Consider the following 20848-nt stretch of genomic DNA (forward strand, 5'->3'; position numbering starts at 1 on the left):
GAAGTCCCATATCCACTTCCATAGCTCACTGTGCTATTATCCTCGCAATGCTCTCAAACGTACACATGATAGACCCACTAAACATATATGTGATGGCTTTAGATCTGATGTCACTTCCTATAAAGTCGTGGCTTGTGATGTCACTTTCTATTATGTCAAATCCTGTGATGCCATGTGTGATGTCAATTCCTGTGATGCCATGTGTGATGTCGCGCGACGTGATGTTGTGTGCCTTGATGTCACTTGCCTTGATGTCACTTGCATACTGCCTAACTAGGTTAGTCCCCCCACTTCTTTTTTTTTTAGAACTTGTGCCCTGATTGCACTGAAATTTTGAACATGTCACACATAGCAATCTGAAACCTTGGCAGCTATGTGTAGTCCATTTTCTGTTTGAGTGAAATGTCCCGTTTTTGGCTTTAAAATTTTGGTCGCCCTTTCTCCAAACGCACACAGCAAGCTTAACAGCACTTCACAATCCCTAATATATAAATAAATATATATATATATATATATATTAGGGATTGTGAAAGCACACGTCGTGCCTGGTGCCTTTTGGTAATAGTGTGCAGCAGATAGTGTGTCTTTTTGAGAGTGTAGGGAGGGAGCTGCAATTAACAAGAAAACTTTCAAAAAGGCACGAAATTTGGCGCGCTCTATTAACAAGAGGCAGGCAGCAAGCACAACTGCACCACGTGTGCTTTCAAAATCACTAATACATATTAGTGATTGTGAAAGCACGCTTGTGCTGTTAGGCTTGCTGCCTGCCTCTTGTTAATAGAGCGTGCCAAATTGTGTGCCTTTTTGAAAGTTTTCTTGTTAATTGCAGCTCCCTACATGCTTACGCAAGGGGCAGCATTTAACATAAAAACTTTCAAAAAGGTACAGAAACTGCTGCGCTCTGTGAAGAAAAGGCAGGCAGCAAACACAACTGCACCACGTGTGCCTTCACAATCACTAATACATATTAGTCATTGTGAAAGCATACTTGTGCTGTTAGGCTTGCTGCCTGCCTCTTGTTAATAGAGCGTGCCAAATTGCGTGCCTTTTTGAAAGTTTTCTTGTTAATTTCAGCTCCCTACATGCTTACGCAAGTGACTGCAAAATCACTGCATTTAACATAAAAACTTTCAAAAAGGCACAGAAACTGCTGCGCTCTGTGAAGAAAAGACAGGCAGCAAGCTTAACAGCACAACGTGTGCTTTCACAATCACTAATGAATGTTAATGATTGTGAAAGCACACGTTGTGCTTTTAAGCTTGCTGCCTGCCTTTTCTTGATAAAGCGCGGAGGGGGGCAGATTGTCTGCTTCTCTCCAAGTATTCATGTTAATCGCAGCGCCCATCATGCTCTCCTCTGGTGGTGTGCGTGCTTTAAAGAGGAGACTGCGCGCTAAGATTCCAAAAAATGCGCGGCCGCACACGCGCGTAGGTTAAAGGGAACAGTGCTAGTGACCTCCTTGCATCTGCTAAAGCCACCTCATCTATCACAAAACCTAAAAGGTTGAAAAATGATCCTCCATCACCTATTATGTCATCACATAATCCAGTTCCAGACACCATCCTTGACGAGGTGAGGTGCTTAACCCGTTGACCGCAGCACGAATTCTACTGCGGTGCAGGCGAAATAATGAGTGGGCGGGGTTTGGATGGCCCCCGGCCTTCCTCCGCACACGCCCACTGGGACGTCAGATGCCCGGGGGGCGTCCGACGCATGGAAAGCGTTAAAACCTTATGTGTGTGCCACCATTAAAAAACGTCAACAAATCGAGGACCACTGGATTCGTATGGAGGGGGAAATGCTCTAAATGGAACACTGTGTTAGTTTTCTGCAAGATGTGGCTACTAAAATTCCTTTCCTTGAGCAGGAAATTCAAAAACTCAAACTACATATGGAAGACCTTGAAAACAGGAATCGTCAAAATAATTTTCAACTGTATAGTCTGCCAGAGGTTTTTGAGGATCGTGATTTATTTGAGTTCCTGAAGACATTTCTCCGAGAGCTTCTTGGACTTCCTACTATTCTTACTCTTGATATCCAACAAACTCATTGTTTAGGCTGTCTGCAACCTCAGTCTTCTAAACCTCGAGGAATTATCATGTTATTTCTTCAATTTACGGACCTTCTATGAGTCACGAAAGCTGCCAAGGAAAAACGTCATCTTATTTGATCTGGCCAATATATATTAATTTTTTAAGACATCTCCAATGGGAAAAATGGCAGTCGAAAGGAGTTCCTTGCTTTGCGACCTCAAAAAAGACCGTTAAACATACGCTATATCATACTTAATCCTTGCTTATGCAAAAAACTTATGAGGGAACTTAGGGCTAGATGTAGGTAATTTGAATTTACCGATTCGAAAATACCGAATTTTACTGATTCTGTATTTTTGAATCCGTAAATCCAATGTAGGTAATTATTCGGTAAAAAATACCGAATTGGTAGGATTCTGTATTTACCGAATCGGTATTTACCGATTCAGTATTTGCCATTGATTCCTATGGGCCTGGAGGCCCATAGGAATGAATGACAATTACCGAATCGGTAATTACCGATTCAGTAAAATTGGGAAAAAGTCAAGGGTGGCAGGGTGTCACTTTGACACCCTGTTGCACCCCTGATTAGTGCTGGTGTGCACATGTGGCATACATACATGCCCTAAGTGCATGTATGTCTGTCACATGGAACAGGTGTAAATGCACATTAATGCATTTACATAGTAATTCCTTATTTACCACCAACTAATAGTTGGTGGTAAATAACGAATTCTTACAGCCCAGAAGCACTCTTTTAAGTGCTTCCTACATCTCATTTACCGATTCGGTAAATACCGAATCAGTAAATGATGATTTGGTGAATACCGAATCGGTAAATACCGATTCATTATTTACTGAATCGGTAAAATAGCCTCCTACATAGGAAAAGGCTTTTACCGGTCGGTAAAGGACGAATTTGGCCATTACCGACCGGTAAAAGCCTACCTACATCTAGCCCTAGATCTTTTGAAGACACTGCCAAATTAAAAAAAGTTCTGCAAACCGTTAATTCTCATGCTATGGATGCTACTGTCCAAAACTCTTAAGAATTTGCATTTGAACTTCTTCTCTTTCTATCTCCTATCTGCCTTATTTGGCATTTCTTCTTAACTTCTTAACTGTCTATCTCCTGTTCTTGTTATAGTGTCGACACATTCCACATTTCTTTCATTATTTCTCTTTTTAGACCTGGATTTTTATCCTTGATCTTCCTTCTTTATACTTTCTTATATCTTCCTTCTTCTTTGTGTTCTGTTCTTACTTTCACATCTATTTTGTGAGTGCTCACATGTCACTTAATGTCATAATGTCATCTCATTCATAATGGATGTTAGCTTTAATAAATGGTGTCATTTCGTCTCCCTTTCCGTTTTTGCAGTTTGTCACCCATGTTCTTGTACCCGTATCCTTGTGTACCCAATATGTTTATCGTTGTCTTGTGGAATGTCTGTGGATTTGGGAACCCAGGTAAAAGACAAAAGATTCTTTCTTATTTGTCTAAGCTTAACACACCAATTGCCTTTTTACAGTAAGCTCATTGTAATGTTTAGAATCAGTTAAACCTGAAATGACAATGGGTTGGCCAGTTTTTTTCTCCTCAGCTACTGATTGTAATAGTGGTGTTGCTATTCTCTGCTATGAAGCATTGAAAGTACAAGTTCTATCTACTGAATGTGATACTGATGGTCGATGGGTATTGGTTGATACCATTATTCATAATAAACACATTTCTTTATTTAATGTCTATGGCCCAGTCAAACCTGACCCTGATTTTTGGTATAATATTAAACTCAAACATGCTAATGTCTGTAATCCCCACATCATTATAGCAGGTGATTTTAATCAATGGTTAGATCCCTTTACAGATTGGAAATTTTAAAATGCAAATTCAATCCAACAAATCCCATAAGGCATTCCAAGCAGCCATCACATCTCAACCACTATTTGATGTTTGAAAAACTTGCATTCCTTATAAGTTTGAATTTCTTTTTTTCTCTCATTTAAATCATACAATGTCCAGAATTGATTATATTTGAGTTACAAAATCCTTACTTCTATAACAGTCATCTGAAATCGGATCCCTTTTTATCTCAGATCATGCACCAGTAATATCCTCCTTTGATCTCTCTCATACTGACTCCAAAACTGGCAGATGAAGATTTAATAACTCCTTATTAAAAGATACACAATTTATAACTGAAGCTACTGCTTTTATTCGAGAATTCTTTCAAATTAACCAATCTAGTGATACATCCGTTCCTAATAATTGGGATGCTTTCAAAACATCATTTACAAATTTCACTATAGCTTATTCTGCCAAGAAGAAAAAAATTAAACTCTCAATATCTAAAAATACTTCAAAAAATTAAAATTCTTGAACATACTTACTTCACTTCCAAATCTTGCTTCATTTTACATGAATTGATCAAAGCCAAATCTAATCTCATCAAACTTGCTTCCATTGATACATGTAACATCCTGCTTAAAGTTAAATCTAAATTTCATGGAGGTCAAAATAAAGCTGGTAAAATGCTAGCTAACTAATTAAAAGACAAAGACAGAAGATGCTGGAAAAGCTTTTGGCTGCATTAATTGGCAGTTTATGTTCACTACTCTTCACTGGTTTGACTTTGGCCCAAAATATATCTCACTTATAAAATTACTATAGTCAGCCCTTGTGCAAGTGTTTTTGTCAATGGTTGTTTTTCTCCTTATTTTTCTTTATATAGAGGTACTAGACAAGGTTACCCCCTTTACTGTTTGTCCTTTGACTAGAACCATTCCTTGAACGTTGCAATACACTTATCTCTGGATTTAAACAAAGTTTCCTAGAGTTTAAGTTATCTACTTATGCAGAAGATGTATGTCCATGCCCTTGACCTCCCTAGGACCCTTTCATGCAAGAGATTACATGATATTCAAGTATTTCTGGATTTAACCTTAATATTTTCAAAACAGAAATTTTATCATTGAACTCTTTTTGTTATTAGTATATGTTCGCCACTGCTAATTTTACAATAAATAATTTGGTGTTTCGTTTTTTTCTAATATGTGTAACACACTTAGCCATAATTCTGCTACATTAGAATCTAAATGACAAAACTTTTAAAAAGTCAAACCTGTGCAACGCCAGTCAGATTGAAAATGGCGGAAAACATACACTCTGGAGAATAAGGACATTTTCATTATGCGACTGAAAGCTTTCAAGAAATTAACTTGGGAGGCTAAATCTACTTATTTCTCAAATACATTTTCTGTTTTTCTGGTTATCACTGAAGATGGCTGTTATAACTGAACACTAAAGTTATATCCAGTTCTCCAGAAGACATTTGCCCCCCATGGATCCCAAAATAAATGTATTCAAGCTTCCCAGATCTTATGATCTTGTGATCTGCTCAACACATCTCTAAGTCAGGGCATTGTCCCCCAAACATTAAAGGAGGGGGTACTTACCCCACTCCAAAAAAAAAGCTGTGGGTGCTCCCACCATCTTGAAAAACTACCGCCCAAGTCACTCCTCCCATACTCAGCTAAGTTACTAGAGGCAAACATTTCCCAACTTTTAAGCACACTCTTAGAGGACTCCTCCTTACTTTAGTCCCACCAGGCGGGGTTTTGCCCTGCCCATTCTACAGAAACAGTTATTCTCTCTGTAATCGAAGATATGAAAGAAGAGGCAGAGGAAGGAGTGACCCAAGTATTGGTCTTGTTAGCCCTATCTGCTGCCTTTGAGACAGTAGATCATGTCATCTTAATCGAAGGTGTCAGGGCCACAGGGGTGCAGAGATGCAGAGATTTTGATTAGACTGGATAAAGTCCTTCCTTTCTCACCGTTCACGATCAGTACATCTCACTTATTTTTCCTTGTCAAAGGCAGAACTTAACTGTGGACTGCCACAGGGGTCCTCTATGTCTCCCCATCTTTTCAACCTTTATAGCTGCTCACTGGTCCACACCTTACAGGGACAGGGGTTGAAGATATGTAATTACGCCAATGATATGCAGCTGCTTTTTAACATTGACGACACTACAAAATCTGTAGAATTCTTTCAAAGAACCATGTTGTACACCCACGATTGGATGAACTGTCATCAGTTAAAGTAAAAGTAAGATAAGACTCAAATAGTGATAACTAAAAGCAAACTGCATCGTTGGAACCCTTCCATATGCCCAGTGGAGATGGGTGCTCCTCCCTCCCCTAAAAAAAGCGGTCAAGAGCCTTGGGGTCATCATAGATGAAGATCTATCTCTCAAGCCTCAGATAAGTGAAGTAACTTCATCTTGCTCTTTGCAGCTCCAGAAAATAAAAACAATCTGGAAATATTTCACTCTTGAGGCTATTACTCAAATCATAATCGCCTTGGCCATGTCTATGACTATGCAACTCACTCTATCTAGGACATCCTAAGGGTCTGAGTCCGAAGTTGCAGCTGGTTCAAAACCAGGCTGCCATGGTGCCAGTTTACATACTGTCACACTAAACCTCTGATAGCAAAATTACACTGGCTGCCAGTCGCCCAGAGGACCTTATTTAAAACTGGGTGCGTTATATTCAAATCTCGTCACGGCAAAAGTCCTACCTTTGTGTCTTCCAGAATCCTAAACTATACCCCAAAACGTAACCTTTGATCAGCTCATCAAAATCTGCTTGTGGTACCCAAGTACAACAAAAAGAGATTGGGCGGCACAAGTTTGCCGTGACTGCCCCAAACATATGGAATTCTCTTCCCCCATACATTAGAGCCATAACTTCCTATGCAAGCTTTAGGACCTTGCTAAAAACATGGCTCCTTAGACAGGCTTATGGATAAGCTCTGTGTCCATGGCTTCTTCTGCCTCAGTGCCATGAAACCTTTTTGGTGTACGCGCGCTCTAGAAATTCCTGGTAACATAAAATAACAAAAACTACTTTCAACTTGTCTCCTTTGCAATCATCATGGTGGAATAGACTTGATGCCATTAAAATAATGATTGTACCACTTGTCCCTTATACGATATCTATGTTACCCTCTAAGATCCCTACTTATTATTTTGCACAAATCCACTCAATCTGTACAAAATTCTAATGGAACAATAAACAACCATGTATTGCCCTCTCTAAACGTAAACATCCCAAAAATAAAGGGAGTGTACCATTTCCTGATTTTAAACTTTAGCACTACGCTTTTCTGATAAGGCAATCTTATGCCCTGATTAACGATTTTCAAGATTTGCCCACCCCACGATGGATTACATTTTAATAGTCCTTACTGGATGGTTTTCATTCAAATATATCATTAATATATCTAATTGCATGTTTATATTCAAGAATCCCATTTTAATGGCTCTGTAACACATTTAATAAATTATTTTGCTCATGTTAATATGTTCTGGCACTCCATTTGGTCTAAATGTTTAAATATTTTCAAATCTGATATATTGCTAACTCTCCTAAATGTTTTCTTGGGATGTCTAGCTCCTACCTTTGAACATTAGTCTCCTAAACATTTATTGTTTGATCTTTTTATTTCACTTGCTTTTAAAGTTAAACTTCCTTGTTGGAATGGTGTTTCTAAATAGTCTGTGTTGACATGATGGAGTTTTACATGTCATGAACATAGAATACAAATTAACCTAAGTGCACTGTTCTATATGCAAAACCAGAGCTATATCTTTAGCTGTCTGCAGGTTCTTTAGGAGTATGTGCTTTTAGGAACAAATGCCCTCACTAACCTGAAGGTGACATGCTTCATCATAGGGCTGTGCTCCACATCGGGCCGGCACTGCAATGCACGACAGTTCCTGCAAGGGAGCACTTACCAGAGATCTTTTTTAAAATGCCTGATCAATAAAGCTGGACTGTGAGTAATATATCCAGAAAGTGAGCAGATTGGCAAAGGTGAGAGGCTAAAATCAACTATGGACCATATGTATCAATTGTATTTGTATTTAATGTGATCTCACTGGTCAATGTTGAGGTTAAAACAAAATTGACAGAGAAATCAGGAAACAATGGTACCTGTCTCAGTTTTCAACAGAGTGTTGTCACCTATAGACCTGCTGCTGTGCTGGGGTCTAAAATCAAGGTTAACATGTTTCATTCCTTATATAGTCGAGGATCGATTTCTTGGCATTTCGTCAGGACCAACATCAAACAGATGTGACCTTATCTTCTTCACAGAGTGAGGAGCTCAGTATGATACTAAACCCCTACACAGTGCATCGGTGATAAAATGCCCATTGACATCTCACCGCCTTCAGAAAACACTTGCTAACAATGTGCTCTATATGTAAGCAATGGGTAACTTGAATAAAAGTTTTAAAACATTTAAAGATATACCATTATACAAACAAAGCTAAAGAGAAATTCATTAGTAAATATGGAAAGCTTAACGCCAATCTGTGGTAAATGCACAGACCCCATTGGCGGCCCCTCCGCTAACGAGGTTCATACAGCACGTCTCCACTTGTGACAAGAATGACCTCGACTTCAGTCTATGTCGGACATAGTGAATATAGAGCGTGCCTGTGAAGTACGTCGTCTACCTCGTCTAGCTTAAATATTAGGCATATGTTACCTTTTTTGGCACTTGTATTATTATGTCTGTTGACTTACTCTATCAGGAGGTAGACGATGTACTTCACAGACACGTCACAGACATCCACGACAGCTTCCACATCACCCCACCCCAACTATGACAGGCCGCACCCGCCCGAAAAAACACACCCCGCATCAACGGCCTGACCTCCTGGACCAATGTTACTGACGAGACACGCAAGGTCATGAACTCCATCCACTCAGGATCACCATCAGACCCCTGCCCCCACCACGTATTCAACAAAGCAGACGCAGGGAGGAGCTTCGCGGGCAACCAAGATGGCCGCGTAAGCTCGGAGCTCCGCGGACCCTCCGACCCTCCGCAAATATCCTGTTGGAAATCCTGTTCCACGTTAGTGGATTCTACTTGGTGAATGGTCGCAGACACGGGAGCAGCTTTCCGCATCTAAATCGGTGGTTCCTAGACGAAACTACGTCAGGCTGAACTCCGTGCCAGGGATGCGCCATTGTCTCCTGGGTGGTTGCTGCCTTCACCGACGCTCCGCACGATTGGAATGCGAAGCGGTTGCTCGAGGTCCCTGCTGACGGAGTGCTTGTGGCGGCGGAGTTGCGTACTATCGGCTTGGTGTGATTACTGACACTGCCTCGGCTCTGTTCGTGTGTCCCTCGTTCGGGCGGTGTAGCCCTTTGTTCTTCTGGGACCCAAGATGGCTGGCAGAGGGGACCCCGACAGGTCGTCGAACAGAGGTGTTCGTAGGATGGCCCAAACGCAGCTAAATAAAATTGACCGATATGCTCAGCAACGGACCTCACCCACTGTGGTGGCCTCCTCTAAAGACTTTCATCGTGCGGGCTCGCCTGAAGGCTCTGAGCCTACCCTGAGCGACGTTATGGGGGCCATTGCGGGCATTCGCTCGAAATGCAAAAACAACATGAGGTCCTGACTCACAAGGTGGACACTCTGGCTGTGGACCTTACTCTACTCAGGGCTGACTTGGGGAAAACTAACGACCGAGTGAAGTCCCTCTATCTCAAGACCTCCAGCCTAACCACCGACGTCTCGGACCTACAGACGGAGGTCCGGACCCTGAGACTGGCCAACGACCAATTTTCCAGAAGACTGGAGGACTTTGAAGGACGTGCCAGGCGGCAGAATGTCCGCATCATTGGTGTTCCGGAGGGAGCGGAGGAGGCGGCAGTGGACCTTTTTGTGGAGGACCTGGTGCAGGCGCATCTCGCACCTTCAGGCTTGAGCAACTTTTTCTCGGTAGAGCGGCCCATCGGGTCCCGGGCGGCCCGCCGAAGTCGGGCGTGGCGCCCAGACCCATCATTGCCCGGCTCTTTAATTTTAGGGACCGGGATGTTATCCTTCAGGCGTCCAGACGGCATGGACCGCTCAAATACCAGAACTCTGAGGTACACTTTTATCCGGATTTCACTAGGGCCGTGCAGAGGCAGCGCCAGAGTTTCGCAGGTGTGAAACGGCGCCTGAGAGAATTGGGCCTTAAATACTCGATGCTGTTCCCTGCCAAACTTCGGATCGAGTATGATAGCCGTGCCCTGTTTTTTGATGTGCCGGAAAATGCAAGCGACTGGCTGGACACTTTGCCACAACGCCGAGAAGAACAGGACGAGCATTCCGGAGGCGCAACTGGTGGCTCCGACCTCTAGGACTTGTTTCTACTGTGCAGAACATGGCGGTTGGTGTTCCTGTAATCTGTGACTGATAATGCCAACGTTATTTCGATGTTGATGACTCTCCTGTCGTTTACGAGGAGGGTGGCGGGAGGGGATTGTGGAGATTCCTTACTCCTCTGGGGACTTTCTATAGGCTAGTTTATGGGGTGACAGGCACACTGCTGGTTGGGGGGGGCTTTTTAGTCTGCTGCAGGGGTGCAGGGTGGGGGGTGGTTTTGGGACAGTTTGTTTGTTTGTTTCTTTTTCTCTCTCTCTATCTCTTAGGCAATGGGTTGTACACACTGTTCAGTTTCGATTGCTGTTGAGGTTCGCTGGGTTTGGGTGGGGCTGGCAACACGATGATGGGGGGTAGGAAATTACGTGTACTTAGTTGGAATGTTAACGGGTTGGGTGACCGAATCAAGAGGGGGGTTGTGATTCAATTAATTAAACGCCACATGCCTGATGTTCTCCTTCAAGAGACGCATCTGGTTGGTAATACGTGTAAGGCGCTTAACCGTAAGGGATACAAAATGGTTGCCCACTCGGGGTTCTCTTCAGGAATCTCGAGGGGCGGGGGTTCTTGTTCGTGCATCCCTTCCTTTTGAGATTGACGTCACTCTGATAGATGAGAGGGGGCGCTACGCCGCAGTCACGGGGCAGTGGGAGGGGCGTGCCCTGACATTACTTTCAGTTTACGTTCCCCCGGGCCTACAATCTAGCACTTTCCAAGACCTTGGTGGCGCCATTTTGAATTTACCTGTTGGTTTGCTGATATTGGGGGGAGATCTCAACTCGGTTTGCTCCGGCTCTTTGGATCGCCAACCGCCTAGAGACCTTCGGGGCTCCCAACTGTGGCTGCCCTCTTTCCTTGAGACTATGGGATTGGTGGATAGCTGGCGGCTGCTACATCCCACGCTCCGTCACTTCTCCTTTCATTCCGGCGCCCATGGCAGTTTATCCCGGATAGACTATGTTCTCACGCTGGCTGCGTATGCGCCTGCTGTCTCTGAAGCCCGATTTTTGGCGCGGGGCATTTCCGATCATTCCCCGCTGTGGGTCTCTTTCGACTTTGACATTGTTTTGTCAATTCGGCCGGTGGCTGTTAACCCATGGTATTTCCGCAACCCCAAGACTCGCAATCTACTGGCCAAGGCCATCGACCTCTACTTTTCTGAGAATGTGGGTTCGGTTCGCTCTGCCGTGACTCTATGGGAGGCGTTTAAAACTGTTTTGAGGGGTGCGGCTTTCGCTCTTATAGCGGAGGCCCGTAGAGCCAGGGATGCCGACTTGGTGCATATCGAGGAGGAAATCGCGGAGATAGACTCTCAACTGGAGACAGACCCCGATCCCACTCTCCTGCACGACCTTTCCCTCAAACAGTCGGAATACCGTGACCTTGCCACGAACGCTGCCCTTACTATTGCCAAGGAACAGCAGGGTCGGATATACGACGTCGGCGACAAGGCTGGAAAGTTGCTAGCCTGGTTAGATAGGAGGGAGATGGCTAGCCGTCTCGTACCCGAGATTTTGGGGGATGACGGAGTTGTCGTCTCTGATCCTAGCGCCATTGCCGAGTCCTTTGCCGACTACTTCCGAGGAGTCTACACTTCTGTTTCGGACCGGTCTGAGATCGATTCGACAGAGCTTCTCTCGACTGTCAAGCTTCCCTGTCTTTCGGATGAGGAGTGCTCATTTTTTGTACCTTTCAAGTGTGTGCATAGGGTATGTTTCTATTTGAGCGCGAAGACTTGGACAGGGACATCTCGGTTGACGAAATCGCCCTTGCGATTCGCTCACTGCGATCGGGCAAGGCGTCGGGCCCTAATGGCATCCCGATTGAGCTATATAAGGTCAGCCCGGATGTGGTTTCCCCGCACCTGCGTAACATGTTTCTGGAAGCGCGGGACACCGGCCTACTTCCCTTGGACCAGAGATTGGCCACCATTGTGGTCATCCATAAAGATGGGAAGCCGAGAGACTTGTGTCGCTCTTATCGGCCCATCTCTCTCCTCAATGCCGAGCCTAAGATCCTCGCCAAGCTACTCGCCAATCGTCTGATTGGGGTTATTGGCGATTTAGTGCATCCGGACCAGTCGGGCTTTATTCCTCATCGCAACACTGCCCTTAACCTGCGTAGACTCCACGGCGCCATGGCCAGGGCTCACACCCTGGAGAAGCCGGCGGTCCTTGCCTCCTTGGACGCCACAATGGCTTTCGATTCTCTCAAGTGGAGTTACCTCTGGGCGGTCTTGTCGTAGCTCGGTTTTGGCCCGGTGTTCATTGCCTGGGTAAAGCTCCTTTATGCTGACCCGCTGGCTAACGTTGCCGTCAATGGTCTAATTTCGGCGTCTTTTGCCCTCCGTAGAGGCACCAGACAGGGCTGCCCCTTGTCGCTTCTCTTGTTTGCGCTCGCTCTTGAGCCACTTGCGGCCATGATGCGCACTCACCCAGATCTGCATGGCATAAGCTGGGCTCCTGGCTTCGAGGACAGAATCTCGCTCTATGCTGACGACATTCTGCTCTACCTCACCTCCCCTTGCAAGTCACTCATCGTGGCATGCGATGTACTCAGACTTTTTGGCAGGTACTCTGGCCTCGTTATCAACTGGGCCAAGTCCTTCCTGTACGTGCTGAAGGGGGACACACCGCGCCTCCCTAGAGGCTGCAACATCCAGGTGGCCAGCCAGGGCTTTAAGTATTTGGGGATCTATATCTCCGGTAATGCGAGGGTGAGATATGACCACAACTTGCTTCCCCCTCTTCAGCACCTCCGGCGTGATGTGGAGGGTTGGCGCAAGCTTCCACTCTCTTTACTTGGTCGTGCGGCATTATTCAAGATGATGTCCTTGCCCAGGTTTTTGTATGCCCTGCTGAACACTCAGGATCCGGTTCCCGCTCGCTACTTTCGTGAGATTGAGAGCCTTCAACGTGCCTTGCTCTGGGATGGCCGTCCCCGCGTTGCCATCACGAAGCTCACGCTCCTGTGGTACGACGGGGGTATTGCACTGCCGGATGTGCGCAGATACTACTTAGCCTCCCAGTTGGCGGCTATCAACCATGGTTTCTACAAAAAACAACCCCGGCTACGCCATGGACAGGTGGCTCTTGGGTGGCGGCAACTACTACAGGGCGCTGTATTCGAAGTCTCTGGACGGGCGGATGTCGGGTCCAACGAGAACTGCGGTCCACATCTGGCGCACGATCACTAAGGCGCAGGGTTGGCAGGGCAGGCTGACTAGATTCACCCCTTTGTACGATTCCAACATTCTGGGCAAATTATGGCACACCAAGGGCTTTGATAAATGGGACCTCATAGGAATTTCCAGGGTGGACGATATGATCTCTAGGGGCGAGATTAAGACCTTCTCCCAGCTGCAGGCTGAGTACCAGATGGGCGGCACGGAGTCTTTCCGTTATGCCCAGCTGCGACACGCGCTGCTATCTGCTAAGCCTGCAGAGGGAGCGATCCCAGAGAGCTCCCCGCTGGAGGACAGAGTGTTGGACGGCCATATGCCTGACAGTGCGATCTCACTGTCGTATAAGAAACTGGTTAACGTTCGTACTGACCTCCTCCTCGGTGTGCGGGAGCAATGGGTGCGTGACGGCCTGGAGATCGATGATGAGGACTGGCAGAGCGCTGTGTCCTCCCCTAAGGAGGTCGCCATTTCCTCTCGTCTCCGACTGGTGCAGTTTAAGATCTTGCATAGAGTGTACGTGACTGGCCCCCGGCTTGTACGTATGGGCTACTCGACCGATGGGCTCTGTCGGCGTGGCTGTGGCGCCTCTGCTACTTTTCTGCACATTCTCTGGGAATGCCCCGTCATAGCTTCCTACTGGAGACGGGTGCATCGGGTCATGGAAGAGGTGACTGGGGTAGTGGCGACTGCGGAAGCTAGGAGATGCCTCCTCAACATCTGGGAGCCCTCCGATCATAATGTGGCTCAGACGCAGTGGGTGACCCTTGGCAACATGGTGACTAAACACGACATTGCGCAGAAATGGGGGTCTGCGACGGCTCCCCTGGTGGTACAATGGAAAGCCAACATGGATTGGTGTATGTTTAGGGAAAAGACAGTCTACATTGCCAGGGGTAAGCCAAGAAAGTGGTCGAAAGTATGGGGGGCTTGGAATGCTTAAAGGGGAGATATTTGCTTGCCCCCTGAACCTGTTTCTCTGGAGGAACATTTGTCGCCATAACCTGTGACACCAACTGCTTTATGATACACTGCTGAATCCTGTTTCTTCCTTCTCCCCCCCTATATCCTGCTTTACTCTTCTGTATTTGTGTTCAAGTGTACGCTGCTCCCTTCCCCGCTCCGGCACCTCGTAGGCTTTCCCTGCTCCATTGCCACTCTTTGACGCCCTTGGCGTCTTCTTCATTCCTTGTTCTAATGTTCCTTCTATTTATAAAATATAAAAACAACCTTCACAGTACTGTGTTAAACGCTCTTGCACTATTGCTCTTCTAATTCACGATGCTGCCTTGCCTCCGGGATGTCAGACTGAATAGCTGTGTGCACTTCTTCAATAAAGGTTTTAAAAATTAAAAAAAAACAAAAAAACAAAGCAGACGCAACCATTGCACCCCAACTACGGAAAGTCATCAATATCTCCTTCGAGACATCTACATTCCCAGAAAGCTGGAAGCACGCCGAGATCAACGCCCTCCTCAAGAAGCCCAAGGCAGACCCCAAGAACCTCAACAACTTCCGGCCCATCTCCCTGCTCCCGTTCCCAGCAAAGTTCATCGAGAAAATCGTCAACATACAACTGACCCGCCATCTCGAGGACAATAACATCTTAGACCCGACCCAGTCCGGATTCAGAAGAAACCACAGCACCGAGACAGCCCTCATCGCCGCCACAGACGACATCAGGCACCAACTAGGCAATGGCGAAACATCAGTCCTCATCCTCCTGGACCTGTCAGCCGCCTTCGACACAGTTTGCCACCACACACTAAAGACACGCCTCCAAGAAGCCGGAATCCAAGAGAAGGCCCTCAACTATTGAAAACAGAGACAGGGTGCATGATTTCCTGATTTCTCCGTCACTTTTATTTCAATCTCATCATGGACCAGTGAGTTTTCATTAAATATATTGATACATATGGTCAAAAGCTGATTTCAGCCTCACACTTTTGTCAATCTTCTCACTTTCTGGCTATATTACTCACAGTCCAGCTTTGTTCATCAGGCATTTTGAAAAATATCTCTGGTAAAGTGCCCCATGCAGGGCCCGTCGGGCATTGCAGTGCCGGCCTGAAGTGGAGCACAGCCCTATGATGAAGCATGTCACCTTCGGGTGAGTGAGGGAAATTGTTCCTAAAAGCACACGCTCCTAAAAACCTGCAGACAGCTAGAGATCGTACCACTCTGGTTTTGCACACAGGACAGTATACTTAGGTTAATCTGATGCATATTAGGAGATCACTATCCTTGTCCTCTTGCTTGATATGGAACATAGAAAACATACTGTTTCTTCATTGGTGTTACATCAGAAGATTAAATCTGAATTGTATGGTTACCTTTTACTGCCTTTCTTTCCGCGCACTCATCAGTACATTTCTTCTCTTCTGTTACTTCTCCCACTTCTTTTCTCCTTCTCATTCTGTTTTGCTCCTCCCCTTACTCTTTTTTCTCTCAAATTCGTCTTTCTTTTTGTATAAAATAACAAAACAATATTTTTATTACAGAAGTATATCTCTTAAAATTGCAATATTCTTTGATGTATGTATTTCTTCAGATAATGTTCTGTCTTTTGGTATCGCTATTTGAATTTTCAAGAAAAATAATTCAACATAAAAAAATGGCTAAAAAGACAAAATTAACATTAGCAAAGCCAATAGTCTTATAGACTTTGCCAATGCTTGTTTTTTTGCCCACTCTTTTACTCTTCTTCATCTATCTTTCTGGCACATATCTCCTTATCCCAGCGCCTTTTATCCATTCCTCTATCTTCTCCTCACATTTCCCCCACCACGTGTGTTCTTTTTTTTCAGTAGTTCTTCTTGTGCCTCTTTCTCCCCTGCCCTCCTCCTTTCGCACATGTTCCTCCCCCAGCCGTTCTCCTGCAGACAAAACAGTGAGCTGGGAATGCTAGTCCCGCCTTTCTGCTTCCTCAACCGCTCTTCTTTAAACCCGCCCACACTCCTCGGATGGAAAGCCAGATTCACCGAATCCTGTTCTAAACTGTACTAAACAGGCAGCGCCTTTAGCCAATTACATGTGGGGAAGGGGCGGGATCTGGTTGTCAGGGCGCTCTGTGTTGGTTGCTACAAAGTATCTGTGTCTGCTTCATTGTCAGTTTTAACGAAGGTGAGGGAGAGTAAAAAAACTGCCACTCAGAAGAGAGGTGCGGGAGCAGCAGAGGTAAGCGAAAAAGCGCCACTGCGCGATCTGTAACTGTTAGAGGGGTGCAGCGGCCAGCTAAAGGAGTGCAAAGCCCTGCCAAGCGTTTCTGGGGCTCTGGAAGGTAGTAGATGGCTGCCCGTAGCACTTGATCGAGTACAGAGGAATTCAAGGTTTTGCGGGGGCAACAGATGAGTGGCAACAGATGGCAATAGATGCAGAGGGGACTAGATGGGTGCGAGGGGAAGCAGAAGCCTCCGAGGGGTGCTAGAGTGATGTCAGTGGGAGGCGAAGTGTTGACTGGTGCAGCGACCCTTCAGGGGTGTGCAGATCACTGTTTCGGTGGTACCGAGAGCTTCACAAGGGATGCCTTTTAATTGGACAATAAATAGCAGGCATTTACGTCACATGGAGATGCCCAAAACTGCAACACTTGGGCGATATATGAAACTGCCTATTTCAGTGCCTGGTGCTGACTGTATGTAAGATGTTTCTATAGGACTGCCACAGGGCTTCAGTGAGCTTTAAGATGGCCTGGTGCAGGTTATCGAGCCGGCTGCTAGAAGAATGGAGGAGGTGTGTGGAAGGCACAAGCAGTTTAGAGCCCCTCGTTTCTTCTGAGGGGTGCAGGAGAAAGAAATAGAGGGGTGCAGGGAAAAGACTGGAGAGGGAAAGAGGTTGAGCGATGCGGCATAAAAGTAGCGCCAATGGGGTAAACCGAGCGTCTTACAGTGCAACTTCTGTGAGAGGGGGACGCTGGTGCCTTTCCCGTTACGAGGATGCCCGTGTCTTAGCTCCATCCAAGGCACTCTTCTACTCGGACCCAAGTTTAAAGAAAGGCTGTCTTTTAACGTATTTTTTGTTTTGCAGGCAGCGAAACTTGAATTTGGAAACCCTTTCTCCGCGGCACATGGCTTTTGGACTACAGTTAAAAACTCACTGATTTGGATTTACAGTTGTAACCACTGGACTTTTGACTGGAGCACACAGACGTTCTCAGGAGGATCTTATTGTTGGCACTCCTTTTGTGGAGTTCTGGGAGCCTTTTCTTTCCGGATTTATATACTTGTCTGCTGAATGCTGCCTCGGCAGTGACCCCGCAGACCCCATGGCACTCTGACCCCTTCCTCTGGATGCTGGGAGTTTCACTGGCGGCCTTTTCGAATGTAGCGAGAGAGGCGCCGAGCAGGAAGCCTGCCTCCCCCGGAGATTATATTTCTGCATTTTTCCGAGGGATCCCTTGACCAGTGAGGTAAGAAGAGTGTGTGGGTGTGTGTGTGTGTTAGGCACTCGCGTGGGGATTGTTTTTTTTTTTATAAGAAAGTTTCATTTGCATCATAAACAAACCTTCACATTCTCGTAGAGCCGTCAGAAAGAAAAAAAATCCCACTTAGTTTTGAGCAGCCAGATGAAAAATTAATGTGTTCCTATACCCCCAAAGCCGAATAAAGACCGGAGAATCCGAGCTGTTTGTCAGGCAGCCGTATAACTTGGTGGACATTCTATTTTATTCTCTATTGTCTTTAAGTTGTGTATAAGTGGAGTAGCTTTAAAGGGTTTAATGCATAATGCAAGCCACCCAGGCTGATAAATAGCAGAGAATCTAAATGTTGTGTCGGGCAACTGGATAAAGAGTGAAGTATGCAGGCCATGTGTACAGCAGCTGGATAAACAGTGATGCATGCCTTCTAGTTCGGTATCCCACAGCCCGGCACATAGTGATGAATGTGCGACACATGGGAGTTACATAACGTGATAACCCAGTGCTGGGGGTTGAGGACATAATAGTCCTGCTCAACAAAGATCATTGGCAGGTGCTCTATCCACACACCGTGGAGGTTTGTGGGGTAAGGATCTAACACTGTCTGTGACAACCAAATACATGCCTTTGTAGTCTGCTGATTGTGTTGTCCTGGCCCAGGGAGGCATAGATAGTTCTGTTAGCTAGAAAGGGGCCTCCTTTTCAACTTAGAAGGATGATCTTGGTTCCAGTGGTATTCTGTTGTAACCTATTTTGACCGTCCAATGAGATTGCAGCCCTTGAAGAATGAAGGGTATCTGCCTATTGTGGGGAGAGAGCAAGACATCAGCTAGCCACGCGGGGTATGGCATTCTTCCAGTTTAAGTATAACCTTAGGGCACAAGAAATCTCAGGACCACACCTGGAGCGAGCTACTAACAGATTGGCTTCTACTATCTACCAGATACCTCTGGCAGCGTTGACGCATGCAGCAATTTACACTAGCAATCCATGACTTAACATTTTATGTCAAGTGACCAAGCAAGATCAGACATTAAAAGCTGGGTTACATCACACGAGATCAGATGGAGACCTCAGGGAGGTTAAAGGAGGCGTGTTCTAGAGATTCTGTCAACCGCAGTTGAGTATCGTCTGCTAAGACAGTGGGTTCACTCAAATATCTTGTCATACTTGTAGGAGACAGGCTAAATATATGATGGGTGTCACCGGTGATGGTGTGATCTGTTTAAACCAGCACATTGTTGGTGCAAGAGGTGTTTGAAATCCAATTCGCACCATCTGAAGATCCTCCTCTCTAGAACACTTTGAACCAGTCGAAGGCCTTGCCCGCAGACCAAGACTGATGCAGTCTTACTGAACTGGTTGGTCCACAGTATCAAAAGGTCTGGGCAGTTCCCTTAGGGCCATTACAGTTGGGTACTAACAGTCCATTATTCATAGGAAGTGTCAGCCAATGCTCACCTGAGTCCCATTCCTGAGCTAGAAAACAGAATTGTTAGTTGGACAGATGCTTTTGAGCCTCCAAGTGGAACCATGGTCCCATCTAAGAGGGAAATCCATGTATGTATGTTATTAACAATGTTTCTTTCCCTGGGAAGCTGTAGCAGGTTGTGTCAAGAGAGCCAGTTGTGTCAAGAGAGCCAGGGAGAGGTGTGGTGCCGCGGCCAGGGCAACTGACGCTGGAATCTGGGGATCACGGTTCGATCCCCGGCTCCGGCGGCAGGTTAGCCCAGCACCATGTGACTCTGGGCTTGCTTAATCTTCCCGAAGGATCCAGCGCCTAGAGACCCTTACGGGTGATTGTTCGCTCTTTACAAATGTGGATTATTATTATAATTACGTCCTCAATGGTTGAATTGCTGGTTCACAGCTGCTCAACTGCTTTGGGCAACCCTTGCAAAATCCTGCGTTTATATAGGGGGCCCAATAAAAAATATAAAAAGAGATTTTCCACTTCTGATCTATTAGCCTGACAAACATGTTCTACTCTTTTTCTGTCAGGCTGATGGACGATACATACTATCTTTTCTTTCATGTGTTTATTGCTGCTGCTCTTTCACGTCAGCTTCCAAGTATGTACTGTCGCACCAGTGCCTGCTCTCTTGCTCAATGTATGGTGCACAGTGCTTGCAGTTTGTATCTCATGGCAACCGACGCCTCTGTTTCTCAGGCTTATAAACAAAGCTTCACATGTGCGTTCCTCCTCCCGAGCTGCCACCTCACTGCCCTGAAGAAGCTTCTTGGACACCTTTACTTGATGCCGGTTGTTTCCCTAGACAGCGTTGTGTGCGCAGTCCCCTGAGCTATGGGATTTGCAGGCCTAGTGGGAACTATTTATATGGGAAGAGAATGTCATCATGGGGGTGGAGGGGTGCTGCTGTGACCCAGAGGACAGCTGTTCGTGTTTATGTTGTAGTTCAGTTTAAAAACGAGGCGAGGAATTTATTTGTACTAATGAGTACAAATTGCTCAGAAGATGGTGCAGCTAAGGAAGTCGAAGCAGCCAGATGCACAGCCCTTTGCTTGCGACAGACGTCCTGACAAGCAGTGCATGATGGGAGGACTGGCGAGGGTTCTTACAAAATCTTGACGATCTCAGCTTGGGGAAACACCCAGACAACCAGAGCAAGAGGAGTATTGTGGTGCACATGGAGCGGTTTAGCCAGCAGAAAATATGCGGTTGTGTTCTAACCAAACAGTCATGGATGAGGATCAGCACATGTACTGAGCCAGGTTTTAGAGCCAGTGTGAGCAGTATTGTGTCCACACCTGGAGTATTGTGCCCAGTTCTCAAAGTTGCATCTTTAGCTATTTGCTCAGCACTCCTGCGGATAATGTAGATTTTCTGAATAATTCTGTAAGGAAAGTCTTAATTTTATTACAGACACCATGGCGAGTATTTTTGCCTTCTAATCTTGCTTTAATTGAATAGCAGCAGTCAAGGAAAATTGACTAAAGATATTAGTTTGTTGGTGGTATTGGT

At 45.7% G+C, this 20848-nt stretch overlaps 1 protein-coding gene across 4 annotated transcripts in view; it reads left to right on the plus strand.

The window, feature by feature from the left end:
• Positions 1-16505: 16505 nt before the first annotated feature.
• The window catches only part of CEP131 (centrosomal protein 131), a 448463-nt gene continuing 444120 nt past the window's right edge, over positions 16506-20848 (plus strand). For 2 of the 4 annotated variants that reach the window (XM_086931022.1, XM_086931025.1), the window contains exons 1-2: positions 16506-16625; positions 17475-17856. The gene's annotated coding sequence lies outside the window, so the exon portion shown is untranslated. Of the gene's footprint in view, positions 16626-17474; positions 17857-20848 lie in introns of those variants that run through there. The other 2 variants (XM_086931023.1, XM_086931024.1) reach the window with 1 other exon arrangement.

This window comes from Lissotriton vulgaris, chromosome 7 (assembly GCF_964263255.1).
Source record: "Lissotriton vulgaris chromosome 7, aLisVul1.2, whole genome shotgun sequence".
Classification (NCBI taxonomy): Eukaryota; Metazoa; Chordata; class Amphibia; order Caudata; family Salamandridae; genus Lissotriton; species Lissotriton vulgaris.